Below are 11714 nucleotides of genomic sequence, written 5' to 3'. Positions count from 1 at the left end.
AAACTAAGCTACGGTTATTTAGTTATGAATTAAAGCATTTTAACATGGCATAGGAGCAAATTTAACCAAACAGCATTTTAAATATTTCAAACATGCATGGAAGTTGAATATTATTAAACTAGACAAAATTCTAAGCAACTTTCATATATAATTTATTTAGATCCGATGCACGGTTGTGAAGTTATTAAATGCATGAAGTTTAGGGGGCTTTCTGCAAAACTGTCATCTCTGGAATAAACAGAAATACGCAGAGCCTAAAAAAACCCTATTCAGGCCAAAACTAGCAGGCCGGCCCAACAGGGAAAATAAACAAAAAGGGAAACGCCGGGGTGTGTCCTCACCCATGGGCTTCGGCCCACAATGGCGAGGAGAGGGGCGCGCTGGGCCTCGCTGAGGAAGCGACCCACGCGGTCACGAGGAGGCCGGCCCGGTCTCGTTGAATCGAGACGAACAGGGCAGCGGTTCGAGCTCCTGCTTGATGCAGAAAACGCAGAGGCTGGTGACAGGGCATGGAGGTTGACGGCGACAGGGAACACGGCGGCGCACCAGATCCAGGAAGGCGAGAGGCGGAGGGCTGCGGGTGCTGGGACTTGGCGAAGGGGAAGACCATGGCAACGACGGCTAACAACGCGACAGCAGGGCGATGCAGGAGTCGACGCGGTGCTGGACATGGCCTGAAGCAGAGGAGGCAAGCAGGGCGGCCGTGGTGGACTCGGGGTGTTCCTGGACGGTGACAAAGCAGAGGAACGGCAACATGGCGCGGCATTGGAAGCTTCTTCTTCTGCTGCTTCAAGAGAGGAAGAGAGGTCAGGGAGGCAGAGAGAGCTTCAGCGAAGGAGAGAAAAAAGGGCAGGGCGGTGAGGACGGCCTGCTGGTTCGTGCGAGGAACGGGGCAACTCCGGCGGAAACCGGACGACACGACGAACTCCAACGACTTGGCGGGGCGGCGGGTCGAGGTCGACGGGCTCCTCCCCTCGATCCAAATGAGAGCGAGGGAGCAGGGGAGGAGCATGACGATGGCGTGCTCCTCTCCTCTGGATCGAGCGAACCAGGGGCACGGGGACGAGGGGCTTCGCGGGCAGGAGTTGCAGCTTCGGAGGCTCCAACCAGCGAGGATACAGGAGGGAAGTGGGTGAAATTTTTGGATCTGGCTGGTGTTGTGTGGTTGGCTCAATGTGGACTCCGAGGAGGATTTAGGGAGAGGGTGGCGGCGGAGGAAGTGGATGGATGGGACAACTCTCCTCAAAATTAGGGTTGCTTTCTATATATATGTTGTTGGATTAGGTTAGGGGGGCATTTGATCCGTCCGATCATAATCGGGCGGTCGAGAATAAATTGGTTAGGGAGTCCAAATAACAAAACGGAGACGTTTTGTAGATGTTTGCGGATGATCCGGATCCAACAGTGACAACTGTCCGGTTCGGGTCCGGGACAATTTCGGACACACATGCGAGAGGTCTATTGGAACTTGTGGGCTGTGCAGAAGGGCTCGAGCTGAGAGAAGAGAAGAGAGAGAGGCCCAGCGACTGTTTCGGAGACCGAAAACGTCCGACGTTAGACCGACTATAATGCCGCTATAGTTTAACGGTTGGGCTTTTAAACGAACTCCGAATGCGATGAAACTTGACAGGCGGTCTATCTACACTATAATAAGACCACACACCAACTTTCAACCCAATCCGAGAACATTTTCCAGCCACTTATAAAATAATAATTCGGATGTGCCGTGGGCGCATGCAAGTGAGGTTGGGCTCAGAACGGACAACGGACGAAACTGGGGGAACCTGGACCGATGCAGGTTTTGAAAACATGATGATGCAATGCACATGATGACATGATGAAATGCAACACGCAAGCAAATGACATGGCAACAACATCGAATAACTGGAATACACCTGGCACATCGGTCTCGGGGCGTCATAGTAGAAAACCATTTAGGTAAGGGGGGAGGAATTTCACGACATTACCCATACAACGGTGTTTGGATAATTGATAAAGAAATTTTTGCATTGTGCTTCAAATGTTCTTATTAATGATAGGAGTACCACGTACATGCTTCGAGATAGCATTGACATGGTCTTCAAGCAAAGGTCGGACATTGGGTAGACAAAGGATCCATCAGGAACAACTTGTAGAATAAGTCTTACAATTTCCTCATGGAAGAATGGATAACCTTGCTGAAACGGAATCTATAACAATAGGGTCTCAGGCTAGGTGTGCTAGGCACGACATCACCTTACCGGATCATATAAAGACCAATGTGATAACTCTTGGAAATATGTTCCAACCATCATATCTAACCGAGATTCAGATACGATTGGGGTCAGGATAACTCAGACTCAGGATGCCTGAGTAGAAAGGTGCAACACAAATTGTCGAGATGACATTGTAAGATTCTCAGGAATTGAACTATGGAAGCGAGTTTCAAAACAAGAGTTCATCATTAAATGAAGGAGAGGTGAGGAGGTGGCTGATTGGCTCAGCGACAATTCATTGAGATTTTCAAAAGATGGATTTCCACACTTATGTGAACAAGGGGATAACATTTGTCGGATCAAATGATATAATGATGTATGCTAGAGGAAAAACATACACAATTTAACAATGATAGAAGGGTGCACCATGAAATATGGACTGGATAGCACGATCAATGTTTGAATGATGATTCAATAAGCAATAGACTTAGAATGAAACTATCGGCCGTTAACTTCAAATCAATAGGGTTGCTAGAAGGGCATAATCCAAACAGTACCGTTCACCTGTTGGTGTCCCGGATAGAATCAAAACGGGGCCAAGAATAAATGGTGATGATGAGAAGTATCACTATACCAGGAACTCTTAAGAGGTGGAGCAATTCTCACAACATTCTCGACATAATAGATGGTAATACTCCAAGGTAGATCATAACACCAGCTGGATAGAAAGGAACTCAAGGTACTACACGAGACATGAACAAGTTTGTGTTGGTGTAGGATCGAAAGTATGTCTAGAGGGGGGGTGATTAGACTACATGACCAAATAAAAACTTAACCTTTTCCCAATTTCAGTTCTTGGCAGATTTTAGCTATTTTAGGACAAGTCAAGGAATCATCACACAATTCAAGCAAGCATGCAAAGAGTATATTGGCAGCGGAAAGTAAAGCATGCAACTTGCAAGAATGTAAAGGGAAGGGTTTGGAGAATTCAAACGCAATTGGAGACACGGATGTTTTTTTCCCGTGGTTCGGATAGGTGGTGCTATCCTACATCCACGTTGATGGAGACTTCAACCCACGAAGGGTAACAGTTGCGCGAGTCCACACAGGGCTCCACCCAAGGGCAACGGTTGCGCGAGTCCACACAGGGCTCCACCCACGAAGGGTCCACGAAGAAGCAACCACCCACAAAGGGTCCACGAAGAAGCAACCTTGTCTATCCCACCATGGCCATCGCCCACGAAGGACTTGCCTCACTAGCGGTAGATCTTCACGAAGTAGGCGATCTCCTTGCCCTTACAAACTCCTTGGTTCAACTCCACAATCTTGTCGGAGGCTCCCAAGTGACACCTAGCCAATCTAGGAGACACCACTCTCCAAGAAGTAACAAATGGTGTGTAGGTAATGAACTCCTTGCTCTTGTGCTTCAAATGATAGTCTCCCCAACACTCAACTCTCTCTCATAGGATTTGGATTTGATGGAAAGAAGATTTGAGTGGAAAGCAACTTGGGAAGGCTAGAGATCAAGATTCATATGGTAGGAATGGAATATCTTGGTCTCAACACATGAGTAGGTGGTTCTCTCTCAGAACATATGAGTTGGAATGGTGTGTGTGTTCTGATGGCTCTCTCACTAAATGAGAAAGAGGTGGAGGGGTATATATAGCCTCCACACAAAATCCAACCGTTACACAGTTTTCCAATCTCGGTGGGACCGAATCAGAAAACTCGGTCTGACCGAGATAGTAAACCTAGTGACCGTTAGGAATTTCGGTGGGACTGACATGCAACTCGGTAGGACCGATTCGGTTAGGGTTTGGGCATAACGTAATCTCAGTGAGACCGATTACACAAACTCGGTGAGACAGAATTTGGTAACTAGCTAACCAGAGAGTTGGTCAGGCAAACTCGGTGGGACCGATGTGCTCTTTCGGTGAGACCGAGTGGAACTCGGTGAGACCGAAAAGTTACAAAGGGGAAACACTGAGTTTACATTGCAATCTCGGTGGGACCGATTCGCTCTTTCGGTGGGACCAAAAAGTTACGAAAGGGAAACAGAGAGTTTGCAACCCCATCTCGGTGAGACCGAGATCCCTATTGGTAGGACCGAATTGCTAGGGTTTGGCAGTGGCTAATGACAAGTGAAACTCGGTGGCGCCGGATAGGAAGAATCGGTAGGACCGAGTTTGGCTTAGGGTTTAGGTCATATGTGGATGTGGGAAAGTAGCTGAGGATTTTGGAGCATATCATTAAGCACATTAAGCAAGAGGCTCATTAAGCAACACCTCATCCCTCCTTAATAGTATTGGCTTTTCCTAAGGACTCAATGTGATCTTGGATCACTAAAATATAAAATGAAGAGTCTTGAGCTTTTGAGCTTGAGCCAATCCTTTGTCCTTAGCATTTTGAGGGTTCCACTTTCACATCCATGCCATGCCAATCATTGAGCTTTCCTGAAACAATCATCTTGGAATAGCATTAGCTCAATGAGCTATATGTTGTTATGAATTACCAAAACCACCTAGGGATAGTTGCACTTTCAATCTCCCCCTTTTTGGTAATTGATGACAACATATAGATCAAAGCTTCGACAAAAGATAATAATCATGAAATTTATCGTCGCTTTGAGAAGTATGTGATAAGTAAGAGCTCCCCCTAAATTTGTGCATATTTAAAATTTGCTTTTGGACTGCAAATGCACAAGGAATTAGAATTATGGGTTACTCTTCCATGTCACATACATCTTGCTGGAGCGCTCAAAAATGATAAGAATGAAATACATGCACTCATCACCAAGAATAATGAATGATCACATAAGATAGATAAGATAATAGCATTAAGCAAACATTAAGTGTAGCTTATGATCAAACACATGATCATCAATGTCTCACAAATAATAATGTAGTATCTCAAGCACTCAAAAGCAAACAAGTTCGAAAAACCACCAAATAAAGCAAGAGAGAAAAACAACACTCTCTCTCTCGAAGCCTATGATATATACATCTTCTCCCCCTTTGGCAACAAGTTACCAAAAAGTTCCTAGAAAATGCATAGCACTAGATCGACGCTCAGGCTTGATCTTCAGGTGGTGGTGGAGTCCGGAGCACTCCAAGGACGAAGGCTTCGGTAGATGCTGAAGTAGTCGCTGGAGTTGGAGCTGAAGTAGATGCTGGAGCTGGTGGAGTTGAGGCTATAGCTGGTGCTGAAGTGGTGGCTCTGGTGTCAGCAACTGGCACGGCAGATGACCTCAGGCCTCTTGGCACTCTGGCAAAGGCATGAGTAGTAGTCCTGCCTCTCCTCTCCTGCATGTCCTCTTGGAGCTGCTCCACTGCAGACTGAACTTCCGTTACTTTGACATCCAAGTCATAGAACTTTTGTTCCATGATTCTCTCTAGGCTCTGCTGATTTTGAGTGAGAGTGGCCAGACTTTGCTCAATCCTCAGCGTGGATGCAATCAAGTAACCGATCTGCTCTTGTTTGGTCTTTAAGAAGTATTCAGATGCCTCCTCTTGGGTAGGCATCTTGACAGCTTTCTCCTTCCTCGCCTTCTCCTTCTTTGCAAATGCTTGGGCAGATGATGGCTCGTTCTCAGTCATGACAACTTCATTGTTCTGAAAATCTGGACGGATGGGCAGGTGTTCCTTATCCAACAAATATAAGCCCGTGCCCATCTTGGAGTTGATGAGCTCCTGAATCTGAGGGGCATATCCACAGCTCCTCTTCTGATCTGCCGCAGTCCTTTTGATCGTTTCCACTATGAGGCTCATGACTTTGAATTTTTGAGGCACGTCAAAAACATGAAGCAAATTGATCGCGTGACCTCTGATCATCTTGTGATCTCCAGACTTGGGCAGAAGGGTGTGCCTAAGGATCCAGTTGATCGTAGGCAATCCTGATAGCAGATAATGCACTGAGCCAAACTTGAACGTGTCAAGTGCTTCATTCGGAATCTCCTTGTACATGTTGGACATGGAGTTGTGGTCCATCTTTTTCTTGGCATAAATGTCCAAGTCATCTGCTTGCTCCTCTGGAGCATTGATTAGCTTCGCCCATTCCTCAACAGTAGAGTTGTACCTTGTACCTTCTGACATCCATGTGATCCTGCCATCCGGATAAAAGTGTGCTGTGGAGTAGAATTGCATGATCAGTTCCTCGTTCCACTTTGTGAGCTTCTGCCCAACAAAGTCTGCAACTCCACACGCACTAAAGCTGTCAAATACTCCAGGGTAGTACTCTTCATTGTCCTTGATATAGGTCCAGTCGACCCATCTCATGTCACATACAATTGGCTTCTTGTCAAGTAGCACTATCTCATAGAAATCCTGCTGCTCCTTGGTATGAAACCTGTAGTCCACTGCAGTCCTTCTCCTAGAGGCGTATGGATCTGCTTCTCTCCATTTCCTGAGCCCTGAGTCTCTCCTGAGCTTCATATCCTCAGCCACAGGATGAGCATCGTTGTGGTCTGGGATCTTGGGCTTTAGCTTCCGAAGGACATTTTCTTCTTCTTCTTCAGCAACAGTCTAAGGCACTGGGGCCTTGTTCTTTTCAGCTGTAGGGATGCTCCGTGTATTCCTCTTGGGCTTTGGCTTTGGAGCTGACTTGGCTTTGGAAGTAGCTCCCCCTGATTTTATGGCATCTCCCATAAGCTTGGGTGCCTTGGGCGCTGGTGCAGCTGCCTCCTCTTCTTCTTCCTCCTCTTCCATGATGGGAGCTTTGCCAAGTACCCTAGCCACAGTCTTCTTCACCCTCTCCTTCCTTTTCTTGCCCTCAGCTGCAACTGGCTCTTGGGGAGTGGGCTTCTCAGTTGAGGCTCTAGCCTTTGACATGGGCTGCCTGCCTGCTGGCCTTTTAATTTTCAGACCTGGCTTAGTGCCTTGAGCTGGCTCAATTCTCTTGGAAGTGGCCTCTTCCTCTGCCACATAGTCCTCATCTTCAGAATCTGAGGTTTTCTTCTTCCATTGTCTCGTGGCAGCCTTTGGCAGATTGCTGGGTGTGCTCCTGCTGCCATCATCAGAAGAACTTGAGGGACTAGTGCCCTCACTCATCACTACTTGCTGCTCTGACAAGTTTTGGCTGTCACTCTGGTCTGACATGATGCAAACTGACTGCTGACCCTGTGAATAGATTATAGATGAGGTAGAAAGGATGAGCATCACAAAATGCAGAGATTTTTGCAAAAGAATAATTCAAAAACCTAGTTTTAGTTTCCCACTGAAATCATCTTGGATCTACCGACTTTCAAACTCGGTGATACCGAAGCAGTTTTGGAACCTAAACTAGTGAACTCGGTAGGACCGAGTCACAATTCGGTGGCACCGAGACTGCTAGGGTTTCACTGAGTTCAAAAATCGGTCACACCGATAAGTAATTCTCGGTCAGACCGAGTCTCACTTGTGCAATGCCATAAGCCAAATCGGTGGGACCGAGTTTTTCAACTCGGTGGGTCCGAGATGGTTTCGGCGGAGACCTAAACCTAGAATTTTCGAATCAAACCTAATCTATGAGCGTTTTGACTGGATAGGAGTTTATCAAACGTGGCTAGATACAATATGATCACAATGTGCTAGGAATCAGATTGAGGAATAGCACAAAGATCAAGTCCATACCCTAGTTCGGCGGGGACTTGCTACGGCGGGGCAGAAATTCCGTTGACGGCGATGGAGACCAGCGACTTGAGGCTGCTGGCGGCGAGGAGGACGATCCAGAGACCCAGGAGGCAGAGCGAGCTATGCGCGGGCGAAGAGGTTCGGAGAAATTTCCAAATTTTGCCCGTGACTATATATAGCCCGACCCTGTCGGTGTGACAGAGTGGAACAACTCGGTGGCACCCAGATTCATAACTGCGTGCAGTTATTGAAACTCGGTGTGACCGAAAGGTTCAAATCGGTTGCACCGAGATCGAAAACCTAGATCAACTTAATGATCTCGGTAGGACCGAAAGTGGAGTATCGGTCAGACCAAGAATCATAAAGAGGTTTTGGAAGTTTAAGTCTATGACGAATCGGGGACTCCGAGCGCTCCTCACACAGAGTGGTTCGAATCTGACTTGATCAAATTTTGTGATGCAGCATGAATAGAGTTTGAGACGAGAAAAGCATAGATAGCTAGAGGAGGTTCTTAGGCATTCTTGTCCATCCACTTGGCAAAAAAAAAGAGATAAAGCCGAACAATCAAAGCAACAAGTGGATGTCCTCGAATGCGTAAAATATGCAACCAGCATGCTCACACAATAAGATGGCAAATGAAATATGTGGCAATGCATGCACAACCAATTCTAGCATCTATCAAGCAATTTGCGATGACTAGGTCATCTATATATGAGTATATTGACTTAGGAGTCAAGTGAGAACACTTGATCATAGGTCATACTCGTCGTTTAAGCTCAAGTGGGGTTACCACTTTTACCTAAAGCATTGTTGTGTTCACATCTTTAGAGTTGCTTTAGCTCAAGTCTTAGAGTAAAGCTCCCCCTAGATGGGATATCCCCCCTAAGAGGGATGAACTAACCTTGGGTTTTGTCGATGATGACTTCATGTAGATATTGAAGATGTGGATGCTCAATGTTGATGTAGATCTCTTGGAGCTATCCATTTGAGTGAATTGCACTTTCAATACCTACATGGGTTAGTCCCACAAGGAACAAACAAGGATATCCATAGACATAGAGTGATGCACACAAAAGATGATGTCCATGAAAACTTTTAGGTTACCTTGTCCCTTGTCTTACCAACAAGAGGGTTTGTGACTCCTTGAACTAGTGCAAGATGTGGAAGTTGATTGCACTTGTTCTTGCCAAAATGATAAGAGTGAAGTATGTTGGCGGAGTCACCCTCAAGAACTTTCTAGTTCTTCTTCTTTTGGATCCACATCATCTTGATGGGAATCCTTGGAGTTGTAGTCGTACTTGATGAAGTGGAACTTGAAGTAGTCTTGGGAATCCACTTGACTAAGGTCTTAGGAGCTTCTTAAAATGCATCAATTTCCTCTTGAAGCTTGTCCTTGCCTTTTTGCTCGTAGTCTTGTGGTGGAAGATCATCTTGAGCTTGTGTCCCCTTGAAAGATGTATACTTCTCTTGTTGAGGGACAAACTTTGTCTTGGGGTATTGATCTTCTTCCCATTCAACTCCATTTGCATTGAACTTTTGTTCAAAACCAACACCTTGATTCTTCCGGTGCATTCCTTGATTGCACACAATTTCCTCGAATTGCTTACTCCCGGCAAGGCTTTTGTACACTCCTTTCTCTATAATTCCCTTCAATAAGGTATTTTCTTGCTCAAGTGTAAGTTGGCTAAGAGAATCATTAGTGGAATCAAGAGAACTACTAGAAGCAACAATATTGAATTTAGCATAATCATTGTTACTACTAGAGGAAGAATCTTTCTTGTTAGACTTGACTTGAGGCATGTAAGTGGATAAGAGTAAACGCTTGGCAATGTAAGAAGAACTTTTCTTGCGGAGATCATCATTGATTGCCTTTAAGAACTCATGCTCTTGCTCAAGATTGAGCTTTTCAAAGCGTAGTTTCTCATGAGCCCTTAAAAGTTCTCGATGATCTTCGAAGATAGTGTCATGAGCTAACTTAAGAGTTTTTAGTTCTTTAGTTAAAGCCTCAATCTTCTCCTTATCATTGTCATTCGTTTTATCTTGATTAGCATGATTAATTGGTCTTTCATCATAGTATTCGTCACTAGAGTTGTCACCAAGCAAATCATCACCTAACAAGTCATCTTCATCACTATTGAAATCAACATACTCGGGGTGTGTTACCTTAGGACCTTTGGCCATGAAGCATCTTCCAATTCCTTCATTTGGTGAGTCAAATATGTCGTAGGAGTTGGTTGACACAAGTGCTAGACCGGCAACACCTTCATCTTGAGTGTATCTTCGGAGTTGGAGTGATAACTTCTCTTGGAGTGGCTGTCGGAGTCGGATACCCATTCACCAACATGAGCTTGATGTCTTCGTATTGTGTAGCTCCTTGATGATTTTTCCTTCCTTTCCGAATCCTTGCTTCTCCGTGAGTATCTTCGTTCATAACGATCATCTCTACTCCTTCTCTCTCTTGGTGGTGATCCTTTGCTTCTTCTTTTTGGAGAATCTTCTCTTCTCTTGTAGGGAGCCGTACACTCATTGGAATAGTGTCCAGGTCTTCCACAATTGTAACAGTTTCGCTCTCGACTAGAAGATCTTTTGTCATTGTAGGACCTTGACTTGGAGCTTCTATCTTTGCTTCTACTCTTGTAGAACTTGTTGAAGTTCTTCACCATTAAGCTCAATTCTTCATTGAAGTCTTGTTTCTCACTTGATGATGTAGGGGCTTCACATGAGGATTTATAGGCACCACTTGATTTGTTGTGAAGTTCCTCTTTATCCTTAAGTGACATCTCATGAGCAACAATTCTTCCAATCAGCTCTGTTGGCTTGAGATCTTTGTAATTGGGCATCATTTGGATTAATGTGCACATGGTATCATATTTTCCATCCAAGGCTCTTAGAATCTTCTTGATGATGAATCTATCGGTCATCTCTTGACTTCCTAAGCCGGCAATCTCATTTGTGATGAGACCAAGCCTAGAGTACATTTCAGCGACACCTTCACCATCCTTCATCTTGAACTTGTCAAGTTGGCTTTGAAGCACATCCAACTTGGATTCCTTGACGGAGTCGGTACCTTCGTGCATATCAATCAAAGTGTCCCAAATTTCCTTTGCATTCTCAAGACGGCTGATTTTGTTGAATTCTTCGGGGCACAATCCGTTGAAGAGAATATCACAAGCTTGAGCATTGTATTGCAACATCTTCAACTCATCCGCGGTAGCTTCACGGTTTGGTTCTTTCCCATCAAAGAAGTCACCTTGCAAACCAACACACACAATAGCCCAAACAGCGGGGTTATGTCCAAGAATATGCATTTTCATTTTATGCTACCAACTAGCAAAATTAGTACCATCAAAGTAAGGACCTCTACGGTGATAATTTCCCTCGCTAGACGCCATACTCTCCTAGGTTGTGAAACCATGGCTATGACCACCAAAAGCTATGGAGATCAAGCAAATGGAGACCAAAGCTCTAATACCACTTGTAGGATCGAAAGTATGTCTAGAGGGGGGTGATTAGACTACTTGACCAAATAAAAACTTAACCTTTTCCCAATTTTAGTTCTTGGCAGATTTTAGCTATTTTAGGACAAGTCAAGCAATCATCACACAATTCAAGCAAGCATGCAAAGAGTATATTGGCAGCGGAAAGTAAAGCATGAAACTTGCAAGAATGTAAAGGGAAGGGTTTGGAGAATTCAAACGCAATTGGAGACACGGATGTTTTTTCCCGTGGTTCGGATAGGTGGTGCTATCCTACATCCACGTTGATGGAGACTTCAACCCATGAAGGGTAACAGTTGCGCGAGTCCACACAGGGCTCCACCCAAGGGCAACGGTTGCGCGAGTCCACACAGGGCTCCACCCACGAAGGGTCCACGAAGAAGCAACCACCCACAAAGGGTCCACGAAGAAGCAAC

The sequence above is a fragment of the Triticum dicoccoides genome, chromosome 1A (genome assembly GCF_002162155.2).
Source record: "Triticum dicoccoides isolate Atlit2015 ecotype Zavitan chromosome 1A, WEW_v2.0, whole genome shotgun sequence".
NCBI lineage: Eukaryota > Viridiplantae > Streptophyta > Magnoliopsida > Poales > Poaceae > Triticum > Triticum dicoccoides.
The sequence above is the reverse complement of the archived record's forward strand: the minus strand, read 5'-3'. Positions refer to the sequence as shown.